This window comes from Euprymna scolopes, chromosome 15 (genome assembly GCF_053919585.1).
Source record: "Euprymna scolopes isolate OS-2025 chromosome 15, ASM5391958v1, whole genome shotgun sequence".
NCBI classification, from domain to species: domain Eukaryota; kingdom Metazoa; phylum Mollusca; class Cephalopoda; order Sepiida; family Sepiolidae; genus Euprymna; species Euprymna scolopes.
In genome coordinates this window covers 116,083,044-116,096,170 of record NC_136496.1, presented here as the reverse complement: position 1 = coordinate 116,096,170, position 13,127 = coordinate 116,083,044, and the positions used below count along the sequence as shown (strand labels likewise).

Here is a 13,127-nt window from a genome sequence, read left to right as displayed (position 1 = left end):
AGAATAAGTCATTGAACTGTATAGTAATATTATTACGTTTTCGACGATAGAATAAGTCATTGAACTGTATAGTAATATTATTACGCTTTCGACGATAGAATAAGTCATTGAACTGTATAGTAATATTATTACGTTTTCGACGATAGAATAAGTCATTGAACTGTATAGTAATATTATTACGTTTTCGACGATAGAATAAGTCATTGAACTGTATAGTAATATTATTACGCTTTCGACGATAGAATAAGTCATTGAACTGTATAGTAATATTATTACGCTTTCGACGATAGAATAAGTCATTGAACTGTATCTTAATATTATTACGCTTTCGACGATAGAATAAGTCATTGAACTGTATATTAATATTATTACGCTTTCGACGATAGAATAAGTCTTTGAACTGTATAGTAATATTATTACGCTTTCGACGATAGAATAAGTCATTGAACTGTATATTAATATTATTACGCTTTCGACGATAGAATAAGTCATTGAACTGTATAGTAATATTATTACGCTTTCGACGATAGAATAAGTCATTGAACTGTATATTAATATTATTACGCTTTCGACGATAGAATAAGTCATTGAAACGTATAGTAATATTATTACGCTTTCGACGATAGAATAAGTCATTGAACTGTATAGTAATATTATTACGCTTTCGACGATAGAATAATCATTGAACTGTATAGTAATATTATTACGCTTTCGACGATAGAATAAGTCATTGAACTGTATAGTAATATTATTACGCTTTCGACGATAGAATAAGTCATTGAACTGTATAGTAATATTATTACGCTTTCGACGATAGAATAAGCCATTGAACTACGTTTTTAATACGACTAAAGCAATTCTTACAATTATATATATGTAATTGTTTTCACAATCAAATAATGTCGCAACTCACAAGGTCACGAAGCCAACAAACCAGACGTCCAAGACTCTAGTTTCACCCTCATTTTAGCTCATCAGTAGAGCATATCCAAACCCTGGATTCGAGACCGGAGTCTCTTGCATGTGAGAGGAGTACTCTATCCTTGAGCAAAGGTACCGCACGTTTTACTGTGGAAATAATTATATCATCTTTCACATTCTGTAAATTATATATATATATATTAGTATATTTAGGCAGCATTTTTTCTTTTATGCAGGTTTCATTAAATAGCACAGATAACTCTTGCTTGTTTTTCTTGTAATCCTTCTTTTCTCTTTGTCGGACCAATTTTCGAACATTTTTTCCGAGTGAAAAAAGAAATTTCCCATAAGCGCGAACGTTTTCGACCTCCATTGGTCATCTTCAGGCGAGTAGTAAAAAATAAAAAAATAAATTGAAAAATGAAAGTAGCGAGGTGCGCCTCCCGATCTTTGTGGCATTGTTAATCCACATTAATAAACCAATGATTAACCAGACTCAAAACGAAACGGAGGACACGCTCTAGTGCTTTTGAGTATTTTAATGATTTTAAACGATTTTACTCGTCTTTTAATCATTTTTAAATTGTCTTTTCATTTCATCTCGCTACTTTCATTTTTCAATGTTCACTGAACAGATAAATCGTCGAACATTTCGTTTATTGCTTTCCATTTTATCTTCATATCGTCGGATTTTTTTATCCTTTATATATATTAAAGGATATTAACTCGCTCCTACAGATGTTAGAGAGAAAGAATTTTTCACATTGTCGCAGTAAAAGAGAAAAATATAAATAACTAGAAAAATAAACAATATGATAAAGAAACAACAAGACCAATAAAAAGAGGAAAAGAACGATAAAAAAATGGAGAGGAAAATGGAATAGAGAAAGGGAATAGAAAGAAAGAAAGATATCGAAATGGAAAAGAAAGAAAGATATCGACATGGAAAAGAAAGAAAGATATCGAAATGGAAAAGAAAGAAAGATATCGAAATGGAAAAGAAAGAAAGATATCGAAATGGAAAAGAAAAAGGAATTGCTCATTTTATTCTGTCATTTTTTGTTAAGGGAACTGCATCTTTGTAAGGTTTCAGTTGAGATTTGCATATTTCGTGCTTTAGAGATCGATTAGGATATCTGTGCGACAAGTCAAAACTGTACGAGTGGAGGCGTTGGCACATAATTGCTTGTGAGACGCACGTTTAGCAATCTATATATGTATAAAAGTTCAGCAAAAATTACGGAACGAAAAATGTAGATATAACTTAAGAACATTTTGATGATCAAAGCCAAAAAATGACAGAATAAAATGAGCAATTTGAAGGTAGGATTTCGAACTAATTTCTTTAGTTTATATAAATTGTATTGTTTTTTTATTGGCCTATATATCTACGTTCAAACGAATATTTTGAAAAGCGTCTTTATCCTAATAAAAATTTAAAATTCTCTTTTTCCTTTTCTATTTCTTTTTGGTTCGTTTTTGATTTTTTCTTTTCTTTCTATTTCGATATCTTTTTTTCTTTTCCATTTCGATATCTTTTTTTCTTTTCCATTTCGATATCTTTTTTTCTTTTCCATTTCGATATCTTTTTTCTTTTCCATTTCGATATCTTTTTTTCTTTTCCATTTCGATATCTTTTTTTCTTTTCCATTTCGATATCTTTTTTTCTTTTCCATTTCGATATCTTTTTTTCTTTTCCATTTCGATATCTTTTTTTCTTTTCCATTTCGATATCTTTTTTTCTTTTCCATTTCGATATCTTTTTTTCTTTTCCATTTCGATATTTTTTTCTTTTCCATTTCGATATCTTTTTTTCTTTTCCATTTCGATATCTTTTTTTTCTTTTCCATTTCGATATCTTTTTTTCTTTTCCATTTCGATATCTTTTTTTCTTTTCCATTTCGATATCTTTTTTCTTTTCCATTTCGATATCTTTTTTCTTTTCCATTTCGATATCTTTTTTTCTTTTCCATTTCGATATCTTTTTTTCTTTTCCATTTCGATATCTTTTTTTCTTTTCCATTTCGATATCTTTTTTTCTTTTCCATTTCGATATCTTTTTTCTTTTCCATTTCGATATCTTTTTTCTTTTCCATTTCGATATCTTTTTTTCTTTTCCATTTCGATATCTTTTTTCTTTTCCATTTCGATATCTTTTTTTCTTTTCCATTTCGATATCTTTTTTCTTTTCCATTTCGATATCTTTTTTCTTTTCCATTTCGATATCTTTTTTTCTTTTCCATTTCGATATCTTTTTTCTTTTCCATTTCGATATCTTTTTTCTTTTCCATTTCGATATCTTTTTTTCTTTTCCATTTCGATATCTTTTTTTCTTTTCCATTTCGATATCTTTTTTTCTTTTCCATTTCGATATCTTTTTTCTTTTCCATTTCGATATCTTTTTTCTTTTCCATTTCGATATCTTTTTTTCTTTTCCATTTCGATATCTTTTTTTCTTTTCCATTTCGATATCTTTTTTCTTTTCCATTTCGATATCTTTTTTCTTTTCCATTTCGATATCTTTTTTCTTTTCCATTTCGATATCTTTTTTTCTTTTCCATTTCGATATCTTTTTTTCTTTTCCATTTCGATATCTTTTTTTCTTTTCCATTTCGATATCTTTTTTCTTTTCCATTTCGATATCTTTTTTTCTTTTCCATTTCGATATCTTTTTTTCTTTTCCATTTCGATATTTTTTTCTTTTCCATTTCGATATCTTTTTTCTTTTCCATTTCGATATTTTTTTTCTTTTCCATGTCGATATCTTTTTCTTTTTCATGTCGATATCTTTTTCTTTTCCATGTCGATATCTTTTTTTCTTTTCCATGTCGATATCTTTTTTTCTTTTCCATGTCGATATCTTTTTTTCTTTTCCATGTCGATATCTTTTTTTCTTTTCCATTTCGATATCTTTCTTTCGTTCTATTCCCTTTCTCTATTCCATTTTCCTCTCCATTTTCTTATCGTTCTTTTTCTCTTTTTATTGGTCTTGTTGTTGTTTCTTTATCATATTGTTTATTTTTCTAGTTATTTATATTTTTCTTTTTCTCTTTTACTGCAATAATGTGAATAATTCTTTCTCTCTAACATCTGTAGGAGCGAGTTGATATCCTCAAACATCGGATAAGATAATGATTGTCTTACAAATTTAGCTATACATACACATGCATATATATATATATATATATATATATATATATATATATATATATAATCCATAAACACACATGTAAAAAGATTTCGGGAAAATGTGATCAATCATACAAAATAGGCAATTGTCATTCTGGTGAATTGAGACGTTTTAATTTCTTTCTATAATCTGCATTATATGCATATATTTTAGATAATTTACTAATGTATGTGTAAATTCAATGTAATTATTACTTGCCGAAATATACATATATTAATATATATCTTTTATAGTTAATTAAAGCAAATGAATTGGACAATCATAGCATAAAAGACATTAAAGCAATTGAAAACTTATTAACTTATTCCTTCTTGAAATAAATCTATAATTCTTTAAATACATGCAATTATATATAACAAAAAACTCTTTTAATACCAGGTTTGAATATTTATTAATAAAATTATTCTTTCACCGGAAACTTTGTACTATTTTTTACGAAACTGAACTGTAAATGATACTGACCATAAAAACCTATACACAAGACGTAAACGCATCGTGGTTTACAAGAAATGACATACTTGGAATGATATGAAACTGCACATATTTGTTGTGCTCCGAATTTTGAGTGTGGAATTATTCTTTTGGTGTCATTTTCCCAGGTCTTTTCTGACCCAGAATAGCAGTAAATGTCATGGTTTTATCTATGAGTAAAATTTTCTTCGTTGAACAAACATTAAACGAACTATTTGCACACCTTATTTCATTCAAACGCTTACTTGTGCAACTCTGCTTGATCTCCAGTGAGCCATCACGACACAATCAATAAAACAAAGTCGTTTTACATACGTGTGTGGTCGCTGGTATTTTATTCTTTTTGTCGTCACTTTTCCATGTGTAAACCGTGATTCTCTCGTGGTTGTTGAGCTTTTATTTAAGGACGAATCTCGTCATGCATTAAACATAATGGTGACTTGCATGAGTTTGAAACTGTTTATTCAGAGGGTTTGCTCTTTGGGGAAGAGACTACGTAAATTATGCCTTAGCTATTTTTCTTAGTTAGCATTAAGATGGTCGACGTATGTGCAGATTCTTGATTTTCTTTATATTTCCAGACGTATGTCATCTCTCTCGCTTCCCAACTTCGACAGACTTTAAACACTTCTGTCTCCCAAACGCGTACGTCCTGGATATGACCTTAAACTATATCCAGTGGTGAGGCTCCAGCTTGAGGGCTTTGGGGAGTGTGGAGCCACCCTTTAATTGCCTATACTCTCAGGTCCACTCTGACCCGGAGTGGTAGTACCTGTTAGGGTCCCAACTATGGGTTAAATAGAAACTGACTTGAAAACAACAAATATATTCTATTAAAAAATTATTCTTCAAAATAACTGGATTCGGCATTAAATAACCTGAAAAGGGTTGATATGCTGTAAAACAAAAACAACCAACCAACCCGAACGCGTAATGTCATTTATGTGTAATATCATTTATGTGTAATATCATTCGATATCTGCATTTCTAGCTCGTTTTGTCTATGGATGTAACCCTTTCTCACTAGAATTACGCCAGCCGCACTGGGCCTATTTCCATTTGCCGCTAGGTTATCTTAACATGTACTTATGTAACCCTCGCCGAAATTCATACTAGTTCACACCATCTCAATCAACAATCTTTTTACATACGTGCTGATCTTCATTCTCAGACCGCCGCTTTTTCCAAGCATGTCTGTTGATCCCCTCGCGGTTGTAATATTCTGTTTAACTGAAGACGAACCTACACATATATGGAAACAAAGGAAACTTGCTGGAGTTTCAAAGGTTTTATTAAAAACGTTTGCTCTTTGGGGGAGAGACCACATACATTCTTTCTTGTTTGCTTACTTAACCTTAAGACTGTCAACGAACGGGTAGGGGTTCGCGGTAATATTCACTTAAATACTTTCTACATGTTCAAACACATGCCTTTTTCGCTTTCCAAGTTCAACTGCTCACAAACACTGTTTTCTCCCCCGAACATATCTATGTAATATCATTTGACACCTGCGTTTCTAGCACATTTTTTTCTATGGGGATAACCTTTCTACCCCTACCTCAATCACGCTAGCTGTGCCGTGTTTATATCCGCTTACTGCTAGGTTATCCTGGCGTAAATATATAACCCTCGCGAAAATTCATAATAGTTAACAATCACTGCATACTGGCGTAGGGTTCCAATATAGAACAGGCTAAATATGATCTATCCTTAGTTTGACATGAATCTGTAACCATTTGTATGCAAATAACTGTATAGTGTGAATACCCAGTTGAGGCATAACAGCTGCACTGCTGAATTGAATCGGCTTCCTTGGAAGGAGAAAGTATAATGGGATGTCAAATTCACAAATAATTCCCAGTCGTAGGTATATTCTGGTCAGGTCAGATGACGACCATAATTTTATTTTTTATTTTTTTGCCATTTCTTTTAGTGAGGTGTTTGACGTCTTCCTACATAAATCGCTTGGCATTCCCAAAATGTCACCTATCAGACTCACTATTGCTTAATTTCGATCTTAACCGGTTCTCGTTTGATTATCGTTTTGTCAACGTGATTATGCCGTGTATATCTTCTTGAGCAAACAATCTTTTTACATACGTGCTAATCTTTATTCTCTGATCCATTTTCCCAAACGTGTCTGTTGATCCCCTCGTGATCGTAATATTCTGTTTAACTGTTTAAGAATGGATAAAGATGTGGTTACTATAATCTCTATACATAGTCTATGCATTTTTATTTATTTAATCATTGTTGGCTACACATGTGCACACATGCTTCGACTGAGATGTTTTTCAAGATGATTCGATTCGGTATTAAACAAATTTTGCATCAGTTTTCTTCTAATGAAGATTAAAATGAGATATTAAACCTTGTGCCTAGAATTCTTCGAAATTTGATAAAAAAAATTATCACATGATTTTGATTCTAGGAACTCTTAAGCGTAAGGGATCTTAAGAAGTTGAAACAGTTAACCTTGCTTGATTTGTATCTAATATGTACAGATAAAAACCCAATGTGAAAATAATTGAATTCTTCTAATTATCATCTTCGTAAATTGAAAGAAAAAAACAAAAACAAAAAAAAAAAAAAAACAAAAAAAAAAAACAAAGGCGAAATTTTAAGGCGACCCCCCCCCACTGCTACTAGTGGTATTCGTTACTCTGTAATAGAGCGCCAGGATCAGTTTTGGTTTCGAATCTCGCTAAGTCTAGCTATATTGATCAGTTATAAAGATGACGAAACCTGTCGTTGATAACTATATGTTACAGAGCACGAGATGTATCGTAAATTGTTTGCAAAACAATATCGATAGGATTGTGGCGTGAGCAACGCGCCAATATGTGAACGCGTCGATCGTGGAAGGAACCGACGGATGTGGCAGCGATTATTGAGTGTACAGAAAAGATGTTTTAATGCCGGCGCCATGTATTCTGTGACCTACATTCGATCGCTTTGTTTTTCCATTCGCAATCACGTGGTGGTTGTAAGCGATCAACTGCCTCGCGGTCCTCAACCGACACCCAATCTAAATATGGACATCGATCGTGTTTCGTTTTACTTTCTAGTCTGTTGCTTCAATTTTTGTCACCCTTTACGAATCCATTCCGTCGAATCCCATCATTCACAAGATCCGCTCTACCATCTCTTTTTATTTATATTTTCTGGACACACACACATAGACTCTGTCCCCACCCTTTTATTCGTTGTTTTATCAGACTTTGATTTACAAATGAATAAGATAAGGCCTTAAGAAAGAATAGCTAACTTGTAAGCATTTATAAAGAGGTTAGTTTTTTCGTTTTTTTTTGTTTTTTTTAGGTGGGGGACGGTTTCATTAATATCTAAATATATCATCAACAGCAGCAAAGATGGGAAAGACGGTAACGCGATATTCGTTGTTAGTTTACTTCTCGTTTATCTTTATTGGCTTTTTCTCTATCACCCTCTATTTCTCTCACTCTCACTCTCTCTCCGTTTTTCTGTCCGTCTGTCTCTCTCTCCGTTTTTCTGTCCGTCTGTCTCTCTCTCCGTTTTTCTGTCCGTCTGTCTCTCTCTCCGTTTTTCTGTCCGTCTGTCTCTCTCTCCGTTTTTCTGTCCGTCTGTCTCTCTCTCCGTTTTTCTGTCCGTCTGTCTCTCTCTCCGTTTTTCTGTCCGTCTGTCTCTCTCTCCGTTTTTCTTTCTGTCTGTCTCTCTCTCCGTTTTTCTTTCTGTCTGTCTCTCTCTCCGTTTTTCTGTCCGTCTCTCTCTCTCTCCGTTTTTCTGTCCGTCTGTCTCTCTCTCCGTTTTTCTGTCCGTCTGTCTCTCTCTCCGTTTTTCTTTCCGTCTGTCTCTCTCTCCGTTTTTCTGTCCGTCTCTCTCTCTCTCCGTTTTTCTGTCCGTCTCTCTCTCTCCGTTTTTCTGTCCGTCTCTCTCTCTCCGTTTTTCTGTCCGTCTCTCTCTCTCCGTTTTTCTGTCCGTCTCTCTCTCTCCGTTTTTCTGTCCGTCTCTCCGTTTTTCTGTCCGTCTCTCCGTTTTTCTGTCCGTCTCTCCGTTTTTCTGTCCGTCTCTCCGTTTTCCTGTCCGTCTCTCCGTTTTTTCTGTCCGTCTCTCTCTCTCTCTCTCTCTCTCCGTTTTTCTGTCCGTCTCTCTCTCTCTCTCTCTCCGTTTTTCTGTCCGTCTCTCTCTCCGTTTTTCTGTCCGTCTCTCTCTCTCCGTTTTTATGTCCGTCTCTCTCTCCGTTTTTCTGTCCGTCTCTCTCTCTCTCCGTTTTTCTGTCCGTCTCTCTCTCTCTCCGTTTTTCTGTCCGTCTCTCTCTCTCCGTTTTTCTGTCCGTCTCTCTCTCTGTCCGTTTTTCTGTCCGTCTCTCTCTCTCTCTCCGTTTTTCTGTCCGTCTCTCTCTCTCTCTCTCTCTCCGTTTTTCTGTCCGTCTCTCTCTCCGTTTTTCTGTCCGTCTCTCTCTCTCTCTCCGTTTTTCTGTCCGTCTCTCTCTCCGTTTTTCTGTCCGTCTCTCTCTCTCCGTTTTTCTGTCCGTCTCTCTCTCTCTCCGTTTTTCTGTCCGTCTCTCTCTCTCTCTCTCCGTTTTTCTGTCCGTCTCTCTCTCCGTTTTTCTGTCCGTCTCTCTCTCCGTTTTTCTGTCCGTCTCTCTCTCCGTTTTTCTGTCCGTCTCTCTCTCCGTTTTTCTGTCCGTATCTTTCTCTCTCTCTCTCTCCGTTTTTCTGTCCGTATCTTTCTCTCTCTCTCTCCGTTTTTCTGTCTGTGAGGATTCGTCAGTCTATTGCATGTAATTGCTATTGTTCCGTGTTTTTATGTAATCCGGTGGTATTAAGTTTGTAAGTTAGCCAATCAGATTCTTTGTTAATCATACACCAATTCATTGTAGCCAATGAGCGCGTGTTCATCAGACAAGGGTTCACTTGATCTCTAATTAACCTGCTTCCTTTTTCTTTCTAGTGAGGACCGGGTTTCTCTTTCGTTTGTGTTGGGAAGTGACCTAGTTTACATCTGGATGTTTTTCACTTATATTTTATTTTATACTATATATTATATATCCGTGAAATACGCTTAAATATATTTTAATTCATGCAGATTTCGTATTTATTACTACGGAGCTAATTATCCATTGAATATACATTATCTTGAATCTATGAATTGTACGTTATCTATCGTAATGACTTCAAGTTACAAAGCTAATAAACTAATAATGGCATATCAGCTAGAATCGAAAGCGAAACATTTTACGCTCCAGTTGCGTCTCATACCGAGAGATAGGCAAGAAACATTTAATATTAAACGATTTGAAGAAATGTATTGAATTTTGGCATGCGCAGAAAAGAGTAAAAACATGTCCGCAAGTTGAAATGAAAAAATTTCATTTAAACTTTCCGATATATGTTTGTACGCCTCATTCATCCAAACAAGGATTTTACATGTTATAAACTATACTTAATGTATTATTACCATATCGTGTTAATTTCAGTGTTCTGTGAGCAATAGTTTAAGAGTTTATCGGTTAAATATTTACACACAGACACACGGGCATACATCTGTTTTGCAGACTAGTGTATTTGTTTATCATTTATGTATTTATCTATATATTAATACGATAGCGTGTGTGTTCTTTTGTGTCACGCTTACATCCGGATCGTTTAATTGTTATGGTCTTCTATTTCTTATGAAGAATTCTTGTTAAAATTATATATAAGTTTTACTTTCGGTTTCGATTATGGCTGAAGGAACTCAAGTTATATATATATATATATATATATATATATATATATATATATATATATATATATCAACGATATTAAGCACCAAAATGAGAGGAAGCCGGTAGTAAAAACATAGTTATAAGCAAAGTGAAAAAGTACATAATAGTGATGATCATTTAATTCCGAGCAAGGTTGGGTCTTCATGCTAGTAATAAAATAAAATAGCAATTCTTAATGTTTCAGATTTTTTTCAAAGCCTTTTCAAATTATAACCCGATATCTTGAAGAATTGTGATATAGTTTCAGTTAAAAAATTAATAAATCTTGAATATATATATATATATATATATATATATATATATATATATATATATATATATATATTTAAAATATAATAAAATATATAATAGTATTATTAAACCATATATTAACTTCTTTCCAATAAAACCTGTTACAAATATAGTTGCTTTCACTGCATGAACTTTTACTCCCTCCCTCTTCCAGTTACAATGTAATAGCAATGCCCCTTAATCACTTTGAGGAGTGTAATTTCTCAGTAGATATAACATTTACATACTACCTCAGTAACATTAACTACCCACGCGGGGTTGCAGAAATACCTGGAATGGGACCAAGGCGCAGGGTAAACCCTTTCGGTGCTGATCGACCCGTAGATCTTCCCAGGTCATCCGTCTAGGAGAAGGAAAACTCTGAAGCTAAACTTAAGGGGAGGGAGGCCCCTCCATTCTTGGATGACATCCTTCCTAGAGCTGGTGACTCTTACAAATTACCGGTCTGTAAACCTAAACTGTTTAAGGAGTAGATAGGCATGGTCTATCGCCCGGCTTCCATACTCCTTCTTTGCCTATTAGAAAGGCGTAGAGGTCGAAGCACAGGGATTCGCCAGAAACACTCAGTGGTCGATCTTGTTTCCTGACTAGGGCAATGAACGCCGTTTTCCCCCTCTCCCGACACATCACATACACTCTAAACTGGGCACTTGGGAGTGCTTGAACACCATAATGCCAGTACAAGTAGATTGGGTTGACCATAGTCTGATGGGTTGAGGGTATCGAATTGACAGTTCCTGGCTGCTGTTCCCGACTGGTAGTACAGGTGCCGTAACTCTTTGGTAGCGCTTAGAGCGGCTGCTCCATCAACAGTTGAATAATATCGGGATGTTTGTAGTGCCATGTCGCGCATAGAAAGGGACCCCGCACTCATCCCCGGTGGGCTTTCCTGAGGCCACAGTTCTTGTAGATGGAAGGTCAGCTGATGGTCTACTTGTGTTGTATGCCTGGTGATCTGCATAACCACTTGTTCAGCACCTAAACCGAAAATATTAAAAAAATGACAGTACAATCTAAAATTACGCTTAAACCAGAACACAAAAAAATCAAATTGCCTCCTCCCTTGAGGCTTTCATTTACGAACATCCGTGGGCTTAGAACTAATTTAAATGATGTTGAAGCATTTCTTCTAACAAACACCCCGGATATCTTTGCACTAAGTGAGACTAACCTACACTCCTCCATCCCCTCTAACTATTTAACATGCCCGGATATCTCCCACACTGCCGTAAGGACTCTGACAGACATATGCACGGTCTTGGAGTCTATATTCGAAACACCCTCCCCCTGACTAGAGAAAGAAAACTAGAATTGGACGATCAAGCCTTTATGTGCTTTAGGCTTAACATGCAACATAATATTAGTTACTTTTATTTTCTCTACCGCTCTCCCTCGACCCAGGACTGTACCCTAATAAACAGTCTCTGACAGCATAGATACAGCAGCACATAGATACACTAGCGCACAAGTTCATGTATTTGGTGACTTCAATGTCCACCACCACAACTGGCTTGGATTCTCTGGTACCACAACACATAACTTCTCTATATCTCATTTCCTATCATAGATGGTTACGTTTCCAACCCGTTTCCCTGACCAGCAAGAACAACACGCATCACTTCTAGATCTGTTTCTGGCCACAGTTCCTGATGATTGTGCTACGAACACCCACAGCCCACTTGGCAATGCTGATCATGTAGTGATAGTAGTTGAAATCACCCTAAACTCTAGAGCCAAAATGGAAGAGCTATTGCTCAAAACAACGAGATTATAAAAAGGCTGACTGGGAAGCCATCAGGGGTCTCATTAGAGACGTCCCATGGCGAAATATTGTCTCACTTCCTGCTGAACAGTGCGCAAATGAGACCACTGAATGGTTCAAAACAGTAATTGAAGCACATGTCCCCACGCGGAAATTTTATAGCAAGTCCCACTCTCCCCAATAGTTTACTTCTATTTGTGCAGCCGCCATGGCGCAAAGGAAGCACGCGTATCACAGATTTAACCGACATAAGTCCACCCCAAACAGACAGAAGTATATAGAAGCCAGAAGAAACTGTAAGAAAGAAATAGCGACTGCTAAGAGAATATTTACTGAAACCACCCAAAAACGCATCGAAGCTCAGAAATTAGGAACACGTGACTTCTGGAAAATCTACAACAGTGTAGTAAATAATGAGCAATCAACAATTCCCCCACTTTCTCAGCAACCGAGAAAGCTAAAATGCTTGCCAGTCGGTTTGCCTCCATCTCCACACTAGACCATGCTAACCACCCTCTCCCAGACTATCCTTTGCGGACAGACGCTACACTTGACGATCTGAAAATAACCCATTCTCAGGTGCATGCTATCATAAAAAATCTTGGCACTGCAAAAGCATGTGGACTTGATCTCATCCCGACTGGGCTATTTATTTATTTACTCCGCCGAAGTAGCTCCAATTCTCTCCAAACTTTACAACAAATGCCTTAATGAATCTTGCTTTCCTGCCTGTTGAAAAACTG

The 13,127-nt window shown here is 35.5% G+C and overlaps 1 protein-coding gene across 2 annotated transcripts in view; it reads left to right on the top strand.

Annotated features, from left to right (window-relative positions):
- The window catches only part of LOC145294078 (adhesion G protein-coupled receptor L1-like), a 1,162,895-nt gene that overhangs the window by 231,572 nt on the left and 918,196 nt on the right, over positions 1-13,127 (top strand). The window lies entirely within an intron of this gene.